Below are 18,644 nucleotides of genomic sequence, written 5' to 3' on the forward strand. Positions count from 1 at the left end.
GGTCGGCAACGCCTATGTAAGACACAAGCGTCAGGAGCAGTTTTTATATCCGTTACCGCTGCTACAATGGTACGTTATGAAGATTTAAGTGACCCTATACGTAATATTATAGTCGGCGCACGAGAGATGGGACACAGCATATCCGAGGTAGCGGTGGAATGGAGATTTTCCCGTTCCACCATATCACGAGTGTACCGTGAATATCAGGAATCTAATAAAACATCAGATCTCCGATATCGCTGCAGCCAGAAAAATATCGTGCAGGAAGGGGACCAACGACGACGGCAGAGGATCTTTCAATATGACAGACGGGCAATCCTTCCGCAAATTTCTGCATATTTCAATACTGAGCCATCAACAAGTATCAGCGTGCGAACCGTTCAACGGAACATAATCGATAATGGCTTTCGGAGCCTCGTGTACCCTTGATGACAGCACCATATAAAGCTTGTCGTCTCGGCCGGGCCCGTCAACACCGACACTGGACTGTTGATGACTGAAAACATGTGGCCTGGTCGAACAGGTCTCGTTTCAAATTGTTTCGAGCGGACGGATGTGTACGGGTATCCTGCATATGAGCAGGGGACTGTTCAAACTGGTGGAGGCCCTGTAATGGTGTGGGTCGTGTGCAGTTGGAGTGGTACGGGATCTGATATGTCTAGATACGACTTTGATGGGTGAAAAATACGTAAGCATCCTGTCTGATCGCTTGCATTCATGTCCATTTTGCATTCCAACGGGCTTGAGCAATTCCAGCAGGACAATGCGACACCTCACACGCCTAGAAGTACTATAGAATGGCTCCAGGAACACTCGCTGGACATGAGCATTATTGAACACATCTCGAATGCCTTGCAACGTGCTGTTCAGAAGAGATCTCCACCCCCTCGTACTCTAACGGATTTATAGATCCATGCAGGATTCATGGTGTCAGTTGCCCCCAGCACAACTTCAGACGTTAGCCGAGTACATGCCACGCTGTGTTGCGGCACTTCTGTTTGCAACATGATAGGGAGGTTTACCAATTTCTTTGGCTCTTTAGTACATCCTAAATGTGTCTAAAAGCGTAAAAATTTGAAATACATCGGAAAGAGATACGTTTTTAGATTTCTAGTATCAATATTTCCCCTTTTATATATAAGTGTTTGTGTGTGTGTGTGTGTGTGTGTGTGTGTTTTATATGTATTGATAATGTACATTAAAGCATTAGGAACCTGAAAACATGCTTTGTTAGAATTCAACGTTGCGTCAAAATTTCGAAGCAATCGCTCGAGAACGTTTGGAGATTAACGATTTTCAAGAAACCAACGTTTACATTTTTATAACGTTTTCCCTTTCATTACAAATACATTACACAAATAACAGATGGCGTTCTCGTATGTATGTAAAAACATTTACGAATTCGAATGCAACGTTGTGTCAAAATTTCAAAGCAGTCGGTCAAGAACTTTTCGAGGTACACGATTTTTAGCAAATGAGCATTTACATATTTATTTATATAGATTTAATTTAAGATATTAGCACAACATTAGGTGGTCAGGTACTTAGCGCCACCATCTCTCCTCCCCCTACCGGAAGATACGTACATACATTCCTATCCAGTAGTCACAGGCCCTGCAGACCAATCGCTGTTTCCACTAACTGCCTCCATTCCCTTCTATTTTGTGCTCGGTTCCTCCAGGTATCTTCAGTCGTCAGGGCTTCCTGGTCCTTCGCCATCCAGCGCTGCCTTGGCCGTCCTGTGTGGCATCTTGTGTTTGGTTTCCCCTCAAATGCTTTCTTCGCCTGTCGTTCTGGCATACGAGCTACACGGCACGCCCAATGGATTCTTTTGCTCTTCAGCTTCTTTAAGCCGCGCGGGATTAGCCGAGCGGTCTAGGGCGCTGCAGTCATGGACTGTGCGGCTGGTCCCGGCGGAGGTTCGAGTCCTCCCTCGGGCATGGGTGTGTGTGTGTTTGTCCTTAGGATAATTTAGGTTATGTAGTGTGTAAGCTTAGGGACTGATGACCTTAGCAATTAAGTCCCATAAGATTCACACAGCTTCTTTAAGGTTGTTGGTTGTTGTATTGTAAGAGGTCCATGACTAAGGAATTTGTTGCTAGCGCACTCAAGCAGATGTAATTTCTATGGATTGCTCATGCACTGCCTGCGATATGTAAGCTGTAAGAGAATCTCAGACCAGAGAGCAGTGTTGTCAGCAGTAGGGACTGTGTAGCAGTTGTACTAGTAGCGAGTAGTCGCGTGTATGGAGTTGGCTGGGCCGGTCGTGGAGAGCAATGGCGGAGCCTGAGCGATGTAGTATAAGGTAAAACCAGTCTCGCGCATATGTACTATTGTTATATCAAGTCCCATGTAAATGTTTTAAAAAATCTCTTAATAATAATCTTTCTTATAAAAATTAACTTTTGACAATTATTCATCTCAATGTAAGGAATTTACTAATTTCTCCAATCCATGGTCATCCCGATTATTGTAAAGAAAAAGCAATTGTTTCTTTTTATACACGACAAATCTATCGGCCAGCATTGCACTGGGCTGTGCCAGAAAAATTTCTTATAGGAGCAGATATATATGCGTTATCCGGCGACCTTTTTGAGGCAAGAATTTCAATTTATTCAGAAGGATCTTTCAGGGCCATGACGCAGCACTGCTAATGTCCAAATTTACCAGTTTAAATTCACAGTCAATTATTGAAAGGTTAGAAGTGAGCAACACTTTTATTGAGAGATTAGTCACATTGTATTATTGGTCGGTTACGCAATTTATTTATTGGGAGGTTACGCTAAATGTCAATGTTATATTTTTTACTATTGGGAGGTTATTATAAATTTTATTTATCTGTGGGGAGGTTACACTGAATGTGAAAAACGTACATTATGTATTTTATCCGTGGGGATGTTACACTTGGCGACAACCGGTCAGAATTGTATTTTCTTTGTGAATTTCTGAGAAGTAGTCATATATCTGCTCTTATTTACTTAATGTTAAATGTAGTTTGCATCTGGCGCAACTCATTTACTAATTTGTCACCCTTTCTTTCACAGATCATCGGCCATTTATTGCTCTTTGTTGTTATTGTATTTGTTCCATTTTTGCTTTTGCTTTGTCCTTGTTCGATTTTGTGCTTAACTTTGATTTGTGAGAATGCCGCGAAAAACTGCTAACAGTACATCGCGATGTGCAATGAGCGAAAAAGCCGACTTGAATAATTTGACTGATAATACTAGCAACACTCATTGTCATAATGATAATCCTCTAACTACAGATAATTGTGCGTACCGACCAGCAGTAATGATTTTAATCCAAATGATGAACAAACAAATTCAGTTATGTCCACACTTAATTTAACGATAATTGATGACGCGGCACGTTCCATTACAATGAACGCTGTCGAGTTTGACACACCTGATTGGCAAAATTTACACAGTGAACAGATAAATGTTTCTAACGAAGATGAACAATGTAGTCAAAATACGTCAGATTTATTTGATTCCAGTGTAGTGACCAACAGTGCACATCCAATTGGCAAACCTTTTCGTGAATCAGACAATGACCAAATGGTTAGACAAAACGTGACACATTCAGATACCCATCACACAGCACAGAAAATAGAGTCTCTAATTTTGGCTTGGATCAAGTTATGGCATTATTACTACATATCAATGAAAAAAAATGAAAAATATGAGAACCATTTGAAACAATTTAATGAATCGAACAAACAACTTAATGAAAATTTCAAACAGTTGAATGAAAAACACGACAACTTAATGAATCGAACAAACAACTTATTGAAAAACATGACAACAATTTTAAACAACTTAATGAGAAACAAGACAACAATTACAAACAACTTAATGAAAATCTCAAAATAGATTAATGAAAAACTTGACACCTCTACTGAAGAGCTTACTGAACAGATTGCAGACGTTGCCGAGCAATGTAACGAAACTAAAAAACAGTTACGTGAAGAAATTAAGGCTTGTGCTAGGAACAGTAGTGAAGAAATTAGGTCTGTTGCACATGAATTAAGTAATACACAAGCAGCCACAAGGAAATTACTTAGAGATGAAATTAGTACAGTCGCTGAACAATGTTGTGCAAACACAACACAGTTACGCGACGAGTTTAAATTAATGTCAGCAGAACTTTCACGCGCACTGGATGCGAAAGTCGACAAGAAATTTGAACAACAAAATAGCCAAATTGACGAACGTTTTAATCACCACCTACAAAACAGTGAAACGCGTTACCGTAAATTCATACAGGAACAGAACAAAGTAAAGAAACAAGTCATGGAATCAATTACTGCACAGAGACAAGAAGATAAGCGCAAATTGTTTACGAAAGCAAAAACATACGTACACAACAACATTGCTACAGTATCAGACGAAACCAAACAGTTGAACACCGAATTTCATGATGAAATCTCCGATCTTAAAACAAAAACAGACACACACACACACACACACACACAGTAGACTTTCAGACAGTGACCAACAGACTTGAACAATTAGAATTAATAAAGGATCCTGATGCCATCAAAGCAGACGTCAAGAAATTGAACAAAACCACACTTAAAATGCAAAAACAAATTAATGCTTGTGACACTAAAAACGACGAACAGGTAAAAGCGCTGTACGAAAAATTTGATGAGTTGGCCAGTCGTATTGACGTTATCGAAAATAAAAATGACAACAAATCAGACGATACATCACCAGTTTCGTTTAATCAAACACCCGAATTCCAAAATTTACAGTAGACAATCAGTGAGATAGGTTCGTCCAATAATATATTACGTAGAAAATTGTCATCTTTACAGCAAGAAGTGACAGAGATGAAAAATGTATCAGCCTCTAACACGACACAGCATACGGCACATTCCGAACATTTCTCACACTCACCCAGCCAGTATAATTTAGGTAATTTATAGAGAGTACGCGACTTAGATTCCGAACAGTCACAGACAAACAGATTATCATACAATCCTGAACCTGTTCAGACATACAGAGACGATAATTTTGATTATAAGCACTTTCTATCCGTGAGAAAATTTAAGGTATTTAAGAATGACAGCACAGATTCACCCCATGGATTGGATATAACAATTTAGCTTCGCTTTTCCGCCAACTTGGCCCGTAACACACAAACTTGAATTTATTTGCAGTTTTTTGGAAAGGCGAACCGGCAACTCGTATGACGGATCGCGAGACAATGCTACTCGGTAGAAGAATTTCAGAATGCTTTTCTGTCAGCGTATTGGTCGAAGACGACACAACGCGGAATCAAGGATCAATTAATTAGTGTGAACTCAAATTATCCCACTGTCACGCAATTTTTTGAACACATGGTCCAACAAAACCAATATTTAAGTGAGCCATACAGTGAGACAACACTTATCCAATTATGTATTTCTAAATTACCACGATCGTTAAGAGTATCACTTTTAACAGGACAGCAGAAAGAAAATATTTCGGCATTTAGAGATCTGCTACAGCTTTTGGAAGTTCAGCAATCGGACTATTCTTTCATAGGCAAAAATTTTTCACATCATAACCAAGGCCAACAAGCATACAGTAATGACGATCATCCACGCTATTTTAATAGCAAAGGTGACAGACGCTCCAGGAATGATAACCACCAGAACTTTCGTAACAGTCAAAATTTTAATTATCAGTATCCTCATAATTATCAGCAACAGCAAAGACATTTTGGCAACAATAGAGGCTTTTCCCCACAACATCAACAAAACCAGTCGATTAGCATCCCTAACCAACAATGTAGTCTGCAAGGTCAACCAAGCTTTAATGTTTCGCCGCCTGCTCCACCACATAGTAACGCACAGCAACAAGGAAATCACTACGTACAGAAGACACATAATTTCAATTCCTATCGCAACGCGCCGTATAGCAATGATTATTATGACAGATGTAAAAGTAATGAGCACAGTTTTCAGCATAACAGTCGGTCTTACCAGCAGCAGAGCCATCCACAACGACAGATTATCATGAATGAACCAGATAGTCGATATCATCCCGAGCCAAATACGTCAGGACGAAATAACAGAACAGACAAATAGTTGAAATGTCACAGCATCCTCCCGCAAACAAGAGCACGTCAGAAAGAATTTGACTAGATGCAGTACAGGTTGCGTCTTCCAGCAACGTAAGCAATACTTTTGACACATGTCACAGCATCCTCCCGCAATCAAGAGCACGTCAGAAAGAATTTGACTAGATACAGTACAGGTTGCGTCTTCCAGCAACGTAAGCAATACTTTTGACACATAGAATCTTGTCCACGAAAATGTTATTACTTTTGACGACATCCGAGACACACTTTTGCATGAAAAACCAGTTATACAAAAAACCATTTCCCACCCTGTTATTGAAGTAAAGATTGGATCATCCACATTTTCAGCAGTAATCGATTCTGGATCACCTATGTTAATTATAAATGAAGAAACTTTTAACGAATGTAACAAAGAGAATACTTATCCTACGTTACCATTAGGCAAAACTAAAGTAAAAGGAGCAGTATCTGGTAAAGGAGTAGATGTAAAATTGCAGACACACCTATCATTTTGTATTGCAGGTCATACGTTCCACTCAAATTTTTGGATTGTTCCCTTATTCAGAACAGACGTTATTTTAGGTACGAATTTTTTGGTACAACACGACGCAATTATTGACTTTCAAAATTCCTATTTAATGTTAAAGGATGAAAATGTACAACTGGCATTAGAATTTCAGCACTCTTTATCTGCAGAAGAACAAACAATTAATCGGACAGAGGTCACTTCTGCATCACGTAACATAGACTGTCATTCCACATTGTTCACAAATGCGTACGTTCACAACTACAATACACCAGACGAAGCCGACTATGACGTTATACAAATGAGGTTAAGGTTAAACAGAGCAGTGCAAATACAGATGATGAACGTACAGAGCTACGCAAAATTCTTTTACAGGAAGCTCCAGTTTTTGAAAACATCCCTGGTACTATGTCCGGTTTTATGTATGCATTTCAAGTTAAACAGCATGACACATTTAAAGCTAAACATTATCCTATTCCGAATATCCGTACACAAAATATTGTAGCAGACGCACTATCCCGTTCCCTCAGCAACAATCAGCAAGACATCGCAACCAACTTCTGCCAAGCAAATTCTAGCGTCATGTATATTCAACAAGTTGCATTTTCATTTCGTCGTCATTACGAGAGAGAGCATAAGAGCAGAGCAAAGACAACGTATGGAAAGAAATTAAACACCTTTGGCAAGATAGGAATAACGTTACCATTAGAAACCATTATACTCTACGCAATAATATTCTGTTTCGCCGCTCTCACCCTGATAGCAACAACTGGTTATTATGTATTGCTGACGAACTTGTTAACAAATTAATTTGGTGTACTCATTTAAGTTACGCACATTATGAAGCCAGAAAATGTTTTCTTGTACTGGCACAGAACTGTTATTTTGCGAACATGGAGAAACGTATTCGACGAATTTTAGCGTTATGTAAAATCTGCCAGAAAGCTAAATCAAACACGACTTCACATACTCCTCCGTTACATCGCATTGTACCCGTTAAATTGATACACATGGGTGCTGTAGACATTTTGGTCCGATTCCCTGATCTAATAGAGGTTTTTGTTACATCTTTGTCGCTGTTGAACTCACTTCGAAATTTGTTACCTTCACTCCGTTACGCAAAGCCACTGCGAACTCTATTTCGAATGCATTTGTAAAACATTTTCTATTTCATATAGGGCATGTATTGAAAGTAATTTCCGACAATGCACCACAATTTCGATCTGTAATATGGACAAGTATGTTACGAGCAAGAAACATTTCTCCTATCTATATATGCAAGTATCACGCTTCTTCGAACCCTTGTGAGCGACTAATGAAACAAATTGGTAAACTACGTAGAATATACTGCCATAAAAGACATATTGATTGGGACACACACATACTCTCTTTGCTGGATGTAATTAACTCCATACCAAATGAATCTACTATGCTATCTCCGACTGTTATATTGAAAAACGTTGAACCACCTAACAAAATTAAAGAATTAGTATCCTTTCCTACATCTCGTCGACTACGCCACCATGAAATGATTGACATTGCACTCAGCAACATCAAACGTGCCGCAGAGCGCCGGAGAAGACAGGAAAAACAGGTTCGTACACGCCGTGACTTTCATATTAGACAGATGATATTAGTAAGCACACACTATTTATCCAACAGAGGAAAGAGTAGATGCAGTAAATTGTAGCTTCTATACGCGGGTCCATATAGAATTCGCAGCATTCCTCACCCCAATGTAGTACATGTCGAAACTTTGAGAACCAGAAAAAGTAAGGGCAATCACCATATTTCCAATATTAAACCCTTTATTGAATGAACATACTTTATGATTTATCACACTGTAATGCCATTTCCTGATATTTATATGACCACAATTATATCTATGTGACTACTTACTGATGATGATCATATTTTTTCTTGGCAAGTGTCTGGCAAGGTAAGGTTAGCAGGTCGCTTTTCTTGTCTTTAGGCATCAGACCGTGCACATTTTCCATTTTTTTGTGTATGTATGATTGTTTTCGTATCGAAAGTAGAATTTTTGTTGTATGCACTATGAAATCTTTAAGATGTAACAAACACCAGTTGACTTTAACATTTTTACCTTATGATATCTCAATATCTTGACTATTCTACATTTTTCGCTACTACAATATCTTGACTATTATACATTTTTTGTTACTACATTATGATACTGTGTGTGCATTTTTTGTACTTGAATATTGTCTATGTTTTTGACCTAATACGTTTTCTATCATGCTATGCTGTATGATTAGTCATATCAATAGAAACAAGTTTTAATTTTTTTAAATGGGTATATGATTTAAATGCAAGATATTAATCCTTATTCATCATTTTCAGGAAGCCATACCGTGTAAAAGAAATAAATTAAACAGTCACACTGGTTTACTATGAAATAGAAATTTCACCTTCGGAATGGAAGAAAGAAAATGCTGTACCTTGTCATGAAGAGTAACTGGATCAGAATTAACAAGCAATAACAAGAATATACTATACACACTGTATAATAGCAATCTTAACTAATTATTTTCCTTTCAGAATACGAGGAGATTGATGCAGGCTGTCAGACAGAACTACACATGTTAATTTTAGTGATGAAATATGCTAGAAGTAAGAAACTCTATACTATAGGAAGTAATGAATGATAATGAATAGTTGTATGAAGTAAATGGTAATACAAATAATGAATAATGAAGTGTCTGTTTTCTGCAGATGATAATAAATGATGATGAATAGTTATACGAAAAATATGGTAATATGAATAATGAAGTTTTTCTTTGCAAATTATGATAATGAAGAAGTTTATATATTTTCTAATAATTTGTAGCAGTTCCTTTTGACAGTATGTCTTATGTTGCATCGTATAATGATTGAATGTTATGGGAAAAACATGGTTCAAATGGCTCTGAGCACTATGGGACTTAACAGCTGGGGTCATCAGTCCCCTAGAACTTAGAACGACTTAAACCTAACTAACCTAAGGACATCACACACATCCATGCCCAAGGCAGGATTCGAAACTGCGACCGTAGCAGTCGCACGGTTCCGGACTGCGCGCCTAGAACCGCGAGACCACCGCGGCCGGCTGTTATGGGAAAGACAGCTAGAGTACATACATATTAAGTACATGTTTCATTACCTGTTAATTCGAAGTTTACTACTTTTCAAAATAATATACATTTTTTTTCTTTCAGCTCAATAATCCACTTCGTATTTTTTCTGGGAGAAGTTTTTTCATGATATTAATATGCTACAAGCAGTTAGTTATTAAACCTGTTCTAATACTTGCTTTTTTTTACCCAGTTATGTATCATTTATGAATGTGATCACATATACTCTACTTATTCAGGGTGTATACGTGGACGAGGGAAACAGATTCCCGGATTTCCCAGTTAAAAATACACTTTCTCCTGGCTGAAAATACACTTTTTCTGTGTTAAGTAACAGTATACTTTTCCTCAGAAATGTAAAACTTATCAATCCTTTCAATGGTTGTGGTTTTATACACCAGCATAGAATTTCCCAGCACTTTAGGTAACTAAACTCAGGGAGAAAAAACACGTTTTGGAAAGAAGTCTGATGTGCAGCAACATGTACACTTAATATTTCGTATTACGAAAGTATAAATTCGAATTCCACCAAACACCGCATGTTACTTTCAGAAGGATTGAACTCGAGATTGCGATGCGCATTTGTAATGCGGTCGTAGCTCATGTCAAGTGATCTCGCCAGCCGATGACAGCGGATATTCAGAGCATAGGACACGTGATGTAGTCAGCCAATAGCAACATCACTGTTACGTAGCGCAAACACACAAATAGGGAAAGGTAATGGTTTAAATTAATATACATAATGTTGCTAAAAGAAAAGAAAAGCTTTCACGTACCCTATAATATTGGCTTCTAAGATTAATAAGCTGCAAGAGAAGCCAGGCTTTCACACGTAATGTTGATCTTTTTCGCGCGTGTTGCACTTCAAGATACATCACAGAAATGTGCCAGTAAATTTTTTAACAACGACATAAATGTCTGATCTTCTGGGCTCGAAAATATTCGAAACGGTCGTTCTCAAAGATTTCAATTTTGAATGAGAATCAAACGCTCTTGATTTAAGAAATTCATCGGACATTCGCGCGCAGACTTCATCTTGTGTAAAAGGAAATTTACTTTACTTGAAAGTGACGCTTTTCAAACAACCATTCGGAATATTTTCCCGCGACCTGTTAGATTCGTTTCAGCAGTTGTGCCAGATGACAGGCGTCGCCGTGCTTGCGCAGCTACGATGACGCAGGAAGCCCGTACGTTCGTACGTGTAAAACAGTAAAAGATCTTACATTAGGTCATTAAAAGAAACAAGACGTTAGAGAATTCTCCAAGAGCATGGGAATTTTGTGAACCCTACTAAAATGCATAATTCGGTTTAAAATGGACATTCGTATGCCCAGATTCAGATGTACCAATACCGCATTATCTCATGTTTGGTTCTTTATTATGGCATAATGCCATACGTGCTAGAGGGGTTGGGTTGTTGTGGGTAAGAAGACCAGACAGCGAGGTCATCGGTCGCATCGGATTAGGGAAGGGCGGGGAAGGGATTCGGCCGTGCCCTTTGAAAGGAACCATCCCGGCATTTGCCTGGAGCGATTTAGGGAAATCATGGAAAACCTAAATCAGGATGGCCGGGCGCGGGATTAAACCGTCGTCCTCCCGAATGCGAGTCCAGTGTACGTGCTAGACGATGAAAACGTGCACTTCAAATGCAGCGAACAGTTGAAACTAGGCAATAGTGTGGAATTAAACACTTCGTTTCAAATAAATTGACTGCCTCAGCAGAAAAGATGAATAAAAGTCAAATTTCTTTAACAAATCGACAAAGATAACTTCATTGTTATGCAAGGCGATTAACGCTTGACTGTCAAGAAGGTAGAAACAAAATAAAATCTGAAACTAATAACTTATTTTAGCCTTCCGTAATTATGAGTATGTATTTTAATTAACTTGATAGCTCTCGACCACAGAAATCCGTTTTGTTTTCATATGACGTGAGAGCAATAAACGAAGAGAAAACAGCAAAATCGCTAAATGTAAACAAGGGTCACGTGGAGGCTACCACCTCCCCACTACAACTTAGACTGCTCTGTGCACCAGGTCCGGATCTATCCGGATCTACGATATTTCCGAACTGGGCCAATATTAGATAGCGGTGCTCCCCATCCCGCGAGCGTTTGAGGTATGACGCAAAAAATTTAAAAAGTCGACTTTTCAAAAATATCTTTATATTGTAGCGCACGTCATTCTGAAGTGTCTGATACATAAAACACATATGATCGAGGCAACGTAAGACATGTTATTTGGTCTGAAGTGTGCCGAAGTGCAGTGGCACGCCTCTTCACACAGCATTCTTCCTTCGCACTTCTCTGTATTTCGCTCTGTGGAATTGAAACGTGTAATATTTTGTAATGGGTGCCATCAAACTGTATTCAGGCCAGTGGAAATTAAAATGTCCAATGGTGCCTCTCCTACTCCAGTTGGCTGGTTTGACATCCTGCCCCGCTTAAAAAAAATCTCACAATTAATAGTGGATGGGATTATTTGTAACCGGGTGAACAAGAACTCTTCAGAAAATTTGCAGTCTTTACTGGCTATTAGCTAATAACTTGCTGTTCTGTGTGACATAAAATTATATATAGGATACATAAAACGAGTAAAGACTAGAGACAAGCAAGACAATACACATTTCTTCAATCCTTAAGTCCTACCTTTTTTTTCTTTCTAATCTTGCCATAGCTTTGTATGGCGTACTTTCCTTTCTGGGAAAAAAACTGTTACGCCATCAAAGTTCGTCAACGTTTTGCTACATGAAATAAACGAAATGTCATTGTCTAATACCAGAAAAGCTGTTACAAATAGTACCCAAGATTAATGTGGTTTCTCGATCTGATTACGTGTATTTTGTCACTGTCTGCTAGATAAAACGAAATAGGCCTGCCTAATATTGCAGCAGTTGTTACACACACCAAATAAACGAGACTGTTTTGGCACAAATGGTCATTTTTATAACACGACAGAATATAATTCAGGACGTACCAGTATCAAAAGCCCATTAGGCCTACTACAAGCAAAAAGTTTAATGTTAGGAAATAATTTCACATTTCATGCATACTCTCTAGCTTCTGAAGCATGAGATCGAAAAGTAGTAGTATGTAATTTTTATATAAATTAGGAATCGTCATGTACTTCCGTAATTTGTGACAGTCTCCGTTTCTACGAATCTGACGTAGAGAGATAAGAGCCATTTTGTGTTGGAAGAGGTGGCATACTTCGATCATATAACTAGTAAGGATGGATTCACAGACGTGGGTGGTGGTGACCGAAAAGGAAGACTATTAACATGGACCACAGACGGCAATGTTCAGGCAATGGATAACCTGACTTCCAGCAATCGCAGATTTCCCGACGATGAGGACATTCACACAGCGGTTCTCGAATAGTCAAGTAGCCAGTTTTTAACAGTAGAACGATTGGTAGAACGTTCCAACCGTTGTTTATAGAGACCTGCTGTCTATACTAAAAAATAGTGTCATGTATCTTTATCAGTCTGAACTGCGGCATTCATTAAATGTTACTTGGCCTGCCATATTTTTGAAGACTCCCTGTAGTTAGACAGAAAGCTTTCCAGTTGTTACATTTCGCTTCCGAGGTGCTGCGGATCGCGTGTTTTACGAGTGTTCGAATGAGAACTGCTTTTTGACATGGATGGTGATCTACAAGTGTCGATTTACGACATGTGAAACATCATAAAAGAGACAAAACGACGGTCAGCCTCACACGCCGAAAAAGAGTGCAAACAGGCAACGCGTGAAGAAATGGACGCAAATTTTATAAATCTTTAAATACGTGTACCCGTTTCACTCTGTTATTAGTTATTGTACCTTCCGATGCTCTAATTGTTGATGTACGGTGCCTGCTACACATAGGTTTCTGATTCGTTTGCTTCGCAGTTCAGTTATTTACAACTGTTTCAGTTGCGAAAATTTTATTGTTCTTTCTCTCATCCTCTGAAAGTCATCTAACAATACGCGAATGTCACACGAAACAATATTGCTCCTCAGCTGTTTTATACGTCCCTGCAAGCTCATAAAAAACATACACATTGTGTATGTGTTACTTAGTTTGGTCGTTACAGGAGATGGAAAGTGCTTTTCGATTTGGGTATTTGCTTTAGTCAAATTGTTAGTTTAATGCTCTATGGTAGGAAAACGAGCATAACACTGCAGTTGTTTTAGAAATACTGGTGGCAAACAGTATAATCAAAGACAGTATTTCAGTTAGAAATTTCTTGAATGATATCATTTTGCTGCATCAGCTCTTATTGCTGGGATTAGACGATCCTCTTATTTTGTACTGTTCACTGCTACGTAATTTCGGCCGTGTTATGCGTTCAATGCACATACTTGCGTCACATTGTACACTTGAAAATGGATACAGAATCGAAACTGTGTAGCAGCGTATCTATACACACCACAAAAAAGGATGTACGTATATATGTATGTATGTATGTATGTTCCACATCTGCTCTCAGACCACTGCATCGATTTCAAACATACTTGGTACATATCACTTACTCTCTGGAAAAAAGCACTGTGGGAGTAAAAGAGTAAAAACCACCTGCCTCTTGTGGTGGTGGGGCTGGGGAAGGGGGGGGGGGGGGGGGGAATAAAAGTAGCGTATCTCGCGACGCACAAATATCTAGATTACAATCATCCAGTATTTGAGAATGACAGCACTTAGTGACTTACAACAAACTTTACACATCATTTCAAACCATTACGTTTTCTCGCTGACACCTCTCGCAAGAGGATGACAGGAAAAAAGTTTATCGCTTATTACATTTTCACTGTTCATGCAGTAGAACTACCGCATGAGGCACGACCTTCTACTTTATTACTTTTTTACTACTAACTCTACGTGCAACATATTTTCCAGACCGTATTCACATATAGCACTGAAAGTACTTGCGTAAACATATCATTATACCACATATAGTTCAAGAGACATGACGCCACAAACGCTGAGATACTTGAGAAACTGCCGCATCATACATGATGTTTTAATTTAGTACTTCCTTACTACTAACTCCATTCGCAACACACTTCGCAGACTTTATCTGTACATACCACCGGATGTACCGGCAAAATTATACCATTGTCGACTCACAGTTCAGGAGACATGTCGACATAAACATACATCTGCCTGAAAACGAGACTGCAGGGCTAGATTCGCTACAGATACAGGAGAAATACGTGTACAGGTATGTGTGAAGTATGTCAAATACATATGACATGTGAGTACGCGAGCAAAGCCACAGGTAAAAGCCTTCTCCTAAACCTCTGGTTTGATTTCAAGCAAACTTGTTACACATACTACGTACTAACTATCAGGATAGAAATACGGTGCGGGTAAAACCAGCAACCTTATGTTGCGGTATATTAAGATGTAGATAACCCATCATTGGAGTGGGCGTGCGACTGCAGCTGGTCATAAGCTTGTAGCCCTTCGACATGCTGAATAGTGATATTCAACCTTCGCTCATTTAGGACAGGATATATATATATATCCATAGGTGTCATGGATTTCTAGATGGAAATACAACAGAACAAGACGTAAGTCCTTTTTGGGATGGTGGTGAAAATATGGAGAAAGAAGGGGGAAGAAGGACAGACAGAGAGAGGGAGGGAGGAGACAGGAGGAGGAGGAGGAGATGGGCAGATAGGGGATGGGGACAATGGACAGAAATGGGAAAAGAAATGGACAGGGAGAGGAGAGATTAGAAAGAGAAAGAGGAGGAGATGGATGGACAGAGAGGCAGGAGGAAATGGGCTGAGAAAGGGAAGAAGAGGAGATGGACAGAGGGGAGAAAACAAGATGGACAGAGAAAGGATTGAAGAGATGGACCACAGAGGAAGAGGAGGAGACAGACAGAGGGATTAGGTAGGAGGAGATGAACAAAAAGAGGAGAGGAAGGAGTATATGGACTTATAGGGGGTGAGGAGGAGGTACTGGAAAGAGATGCCTTTAGTGGGAGAGGAGGAGATGAACATAGAAAGGAAAGACGAATAAATTGACAGGGGGAAGAAGAAATGTACTGTGAGAGGGGGAGGAGGACATGGACGAAGAGAGGAGGAGGAGGAGGAGGAAGCGGGCCAAGAGAGGGGTGAAGAGTCAATGGACAGAGAGGGGCAGGAAAAGATAGAGGTGGAGGAGGAGGGGTGGAGAAGGATAGAGAGGTAGGAGGGAGGGTGAGTGGTTGGGGTGAGGGGGAGGGGAAGAGACGATGGACAGAGAAAGGAAACAGAAGACTGACAGAGTGAGGGGAGGAAGAGACGGGCAGAGAAACAGGGAAAAGGAGATGAACGGAAAGAGGAGGAAGGAAGAATTGGCTAAGAGAAGATTGGAATAAATACATAACCTGGCAATGTGGGTAGTCAGCTAGCAGTACAAAATAAAAGGGATGGTTTAATCCTAACAATAATAGTCACTGCAGCGGACTGTTATCATTCAAGGATGTTATCAAGGCTGTGGACCCAACTGCAGCTAAAACATCAGAAATAGCCTGTAATCAGGTCAGTTCAAAGGTAAAGGAATCCGCCTCCAGGCCATTCCCGCCGCTTCGCATGCCGGGCGAGTAGGTTCTGTCGTTTCTAGCTCTATCGTAGCGCTGCGAGAGCTTCCTTGTTTGTCCTCAGTGTCGTGTGAGCCACATCGTTGTTTATCTCGTGTTCGTGATTCAGTTCCGACGCGGCGTTGTCTGCACCGTGACGTTGTCCATAGCTCCCAGGGATATTTCACGCATAGGTACTATTAGTTTTAGTTGTGACAAGTCCACGTGGCATGTGCAGCCAAGTTCGTTAGAAATTCGTGACTGGCTTATAGATACTATGAAGCTCACTTCAGAACAAGTTCACACGGCTTACTTCTGAAGTGTATGTGTTTTATGTCAAGTTTCTAGACCCACTTCCGGCTGACAGGCTCCTTCTGCAGCACAAACAACAAGTCCCTTTCACACATCGCGATGGCTCTAATTGTATGATTGTTGTGGCGAATGCAGAAGTGGAATATACGAATGTGGGATGTTTAACCTTCTTCCAGAAGTTGATAACAGTTTCCTCAAGACCGTCCTGCTTCCTTTCGGGGACATAGCGGAGTATACGGCAGGAGCGCTTGTCCGCTCAACGTCGTTTACAATTTCATAGTAGCGTTCGATCCGTGGAGATGGTGGTCAAATGGAATATCTTCTCTCAGTTGAAAATGTGCGGATACCGGGTCATATAATTTACACAGGGAAAGAAGGTACTTGTTTTATAAGTAATGAGAGTGGACACCTCCTCACAAATTAACCACGTCGTGTTACGGTCTTAAAATGCACTTATGAACAACGTAAAAGGCTAACTTTAGAGGACCTGATTCCCCAAGTGACAGTCATTGTGACTAACCAAGTTTGTGAGGGGCAAAGCAAGCCAATGCGGTCGCGCGGGATAGCCGCTCGGTCTCAGGCGTCTTGTAACGGACAGCGCGGCTCCCCCCTCGGAGGTGCGAGTCCTCCCTCGGGCATGGGTGTGTGTGTGTGTGTCGTCCTTAGCGTAAGTTAGTTTAAGTTAGATTACGTAGTGTGTAAGCTTAGGGGCCGATGACCTCATCAGTTTGGTCCCATAAGACCTTACCACAAATTTTCCAAGCCATTGCGTGATATTCCTAGCGCATTTCCGTTATTAACCTCGCATAGGGACTTTCCTTCTGTACGAGGAGCTTCCGCATCGCCACCACCTACACTTCAAGACAAGCGTGGACGGACGTAAGATGGCCAGGCGTCAGACTATTCCTCTTCCCTTCTGCGCTTTATTGAAAATATTCCGTTGGAGACGGCCTCCCCCTCCCTGAATTCAGACCGGGCGATAACATGTCCTCTGCTGTTAAAGATTCGAAAGCGTCCATCACCTCCTCCTATATGACTCCCGAGGCCGCGACCGCCTTCTTGGTATCACTTGAGGATGGACCTGTTCTGAAGCTCCGTACTGTATCGGCGGACTTGCCAGACATCCATAATCTGTTAAGTATTCCCACTCTTCTGCTGCGCCTCCGGATGGGGGAAGCATGCCATGGGCCGCTGCTGATCAAACCCAGATTGGCACAAATGTGTCAGTGGAACATGTTGTGACGGTAGAAGACGCATCGTCAGTTTTCGTTTCCGCTGATTCCCAGGAGCAGCATCGACCACCTGTGGAAGTGTGCAGTCTGTCCTCTGTACCTGATACTGAATTTCCGCAGGAATCCCCCGCCCCGTTGCCTCATGCGGCAGTCGCCTTCCCTCCCAACGGCAACAGTGCTTTAAACCTGAGGGCGCAGTATCACGAAGAAAGAAGAAGCAAATGGTTCAAATGGCTTTGAGCACTATGGGTCTTAACATCTGAGGTCATCAGTCCCTGAGAACTTAGAACTACTTAAACCTAACTAACCTAAGCACATCACACACGTCCATGCCCGAGGCAGGATTCGAACCTGCAACCGTAGCAGTCGCGCGGTTCCGGACTGAAGCGCCTGGAACCGCTCGGCCACCGCGGCCGGCGAAAGAAGAAGCAGAGAGAGGGTGGAAGATAGGAATCCACCTCTTTACATTCAGATTCATCCGTTGACTGCAAGTAATCAACTGCCTAGTTTTGTTAACAGATAGATGTAGGCCTATACCTTTCTTACATTCATGTGAACAGAATTAGTTCCGAGTTTATACTTGTGGCGCTGCGACAATTTACGATTCATGTGCAGACGTGGTATTTTTGCAAGAAGTGTTATTTGATCATTTTTCTATTCCCAGTTTTTCTACTGTCTTTAATGTGGCTCCTGAACTATCTACTGATACTGCGTTATTTTACAAAGAGGGAATATGTCTGATTTCGAAGTCCTTGATAACGGCCGAGGAATAGCCTGCACTTTTTGTGACCTTTTCTTTGTATTGTGTATCAAACCAGGACCTA

This window comes from Schistocerca serialis, chromosome 4 (assembly GCF_023864345.2).
Source record: "Schistocerca serialis cubense isolate TAMUIC-IGC-003099 chromosome 4, iqSchSeri2.2, whole genome shotgun sequence".
Classification (NCBI taxonomy): domain Eukaryota; kingdom Metazoa; phylum Arthropoda; class Insecta; order Orthoptera; family Acrididae; genus Schistocerca; species Schistocerca serialis.